Here is a 2,535-nt window from a genome sequence, read left to right on the forward strand (position 1 = left end):
CGCCCAACGTGGGGCTCGAACCCACGACCCTGAGATTAAGAGTCTCATGCTCTACCGACTGAGCTAGCCGGGCACCGTGATAAGCAAAGTGGACAATTTAATATCTTAAACCCATACATATGCATAACAAGCATTATGGGAAAAAAACGAATGGATTACGCAGCCTGCCGCCTTCAAAGTCTTAATTTCCTTGATTTATAAGATGCCGAGCTACTGGGAAAGAAACAGTCCAGTAGCTAGAAATAGGGAATACGACTCGCGTCGTGAAAACAATAGGAGACAGTCGAAAATTCGCTTCAAAAACCTACCAGCCCAAAAATGAAATTTCATCGTGCATTACATGGCTTCTCATCGTATCTTACCCTTAATCATCTTATACCTCTTGGTAATTCGAATTTTGATCCTTATAAATGCGCACAAGAGATTTTGACACTGAACCGAAGTAGAGTTTCCGAATTCGCAGCTTTCAGTGCACGAAAAATTGACCCGCACGTGTGCAATGTAATGTGAAAGTATAAAAACACGTGCTGCAGTATTAGCTTGTTAAGTGAAAGGCAAATCTACTTTAGTAATAAATTGTGGGGCTGTCGTAAGTAATGCATTGGAAATTCGTATTCAGAGTAGTTTCGGCAATGTACAAAGTACTGAAAGCAGTGTATAAAAATCTAAAAATCTAAAATTCATTTATCACCATTCGGACACCCTGAATACAGGTTCGAAAACAGAAATACCACACGCTATAATCTGAAAATATTCCCAAAAATATTTTCAGCCAAAAATAGGCGAAAAACAAGAACATTCAGACTCGGCTGGAACAACAATATTCTTATAAAAAAAGAGTGTATTAACTTTCAGATTCAATTTGATCTCAAGACAAGCGCGTCTTCGGCCAGCGGTTCCCAAACACCAAACGACCTGGGCGATATCAAAAACCCGGAACCAAAAGTCCTGACATGTTCGTTTGGCTTAGGCACACGCATCGAAATTCATCAATGGTTTCTGAACATGCGTAGAGATCAACCTGCCGTGATTAACGCGGACTCACCTTCGATTTCGTCCAGGGGTCCCGATAATAAGTCTTTTTTTTTATCCAGAATTTTTTCTTTTCTTTTATCAGGCAGGTTAATCGTTTTGATGGTAGACTATTAAATAATTTATCCTTCGTTGCTATATATAAGAGTATGATGTAGATGTGTTCAAATCTCAGGTACAGATAAAAGAGGATTCTCTCAATTTGTTGTTGTTGTTTTCTTGCCAAAACGTAGCACTGGATTTTAAAAGGATTTTATACAGGATCATGATCTTCAAGGCAAAAAAAAGCCTTTTTGTGGCGAATTTCATTCTTTGTCATAGTGCTTAATCTTTGATCCAACCTCAGCAATATTCAAATACTGTAGCGTACAAAACTCAAGGCTGTTTTCTATACGATCGCCCCGAACACTGCGATCGTTTTGACCGCTGTAGAAAAACTGGTTGAACGATCGTTACCGCTTCGCTTGCTGGCCTGTTTCATATGATAGGAACGATCAGCCCAAAAAGTCTGAGAAGAGGGAGCTTAAGCAACGACGACGGCGACGCCGAGCACGACGCCCGGTCAAAAATGAATTTGTATTTTAACAGCAAAAATTCGCGATTGTATAGATCCGGTTCAGTATGCCAATGGCTCAAAAAACGTGTCAGGCTAAGTATTCAATGGCCTCGTTCTGTTCCAAATGGAAATACGAAAAATTAGCCGCCGTCGTTCGCTTTCCTTAGTCCATGCAGAACTTGGTCATTTCATGTTCTTACTTTACAGAGGACGGCAGAGAAATGTACAATTTATAACGCACGTGCACAGCTATTGTTTTGCTCATTAAAACTTTTGTTCGTTGACGTTTTCGTTGCCGTCGTCGTCGTGGTTTGCTTAAGCTCCCTAAAAATATTATCTCTATCAAGCGACGACTCGGTCCATTTAAATTCCTCATAGTAATCTCTAAATGACCGCGACCACCAGGGATCGATGGCCGTAATTTTATCACTGACAATGTGTAGTTTCCTCGGACTCGAAAATTCCTTCTCCTTCCATTTCCTGTTAATATAAATCTACTGGCGTTCTATCACGAATGCTGTTCTCGGATTTGCCACGCTACTCACTATCCGATCACAGAATACTGTGATAGATAGTGAGTTGCATATAGCAGTGTGCGGTTACTAACAAAATGACGGCCGCTTCTTGCCGTTTTCGAAGTGTCTGTGAAGAAGATTTAGATAAAGTTTTGAACGACTAGTGGATTTATACTAAAAACAATTAGATTATTCGCTCTGCATTTCTGTGATAGAAATCTTGAGCTCATAATCTAATTGTTAAATAGAATTATTTTTGGAACCAAATCATAGACAACTGATTAGTTACGTTTTTAATGTGCGCTTTGTTTTCTTCATTTTGCTAATGAATGTGCAAAACCTGAACGCAAAGCAATACCAAAGGTCCATATTTCCTGTCAAGATTATGCAGAACTATTCCATCTCGCAATTGAGAATGAATAACATGCGAAC

General features: G+C 39.6%; 1 non-coding gene across 1 annotated transcript; it reads right to left on the minus strand.

The window, feature by feature from the left end:
* On the minus strand, nt 1-73 carry Trnak-cuu (transfer RNA lysine (anticodon CUU)). The gene has a single exon. It is a non-coding gene; the product is annotated as a tRNA-Lys (tRNA).
* Between the last annotated feature and the right edge of the window lie 2,462 nt (nt 74-2,535).

This window comes from Orbicella franksi, chromosome 7 (assembly GCF_964199315.1).
Source record: "Orbicella franksi chromosome 7, jaOrbFran1.1, whole genome shotgun sequence".
In the NCBI taxonomy this organism is placed as follows: domain Eukaryota; kingdom Metazoa; phylum Cnidaria; class Anthozoa; order Scleractinia; family Merulinidae; genus Orbicella; species Orbicella franksi.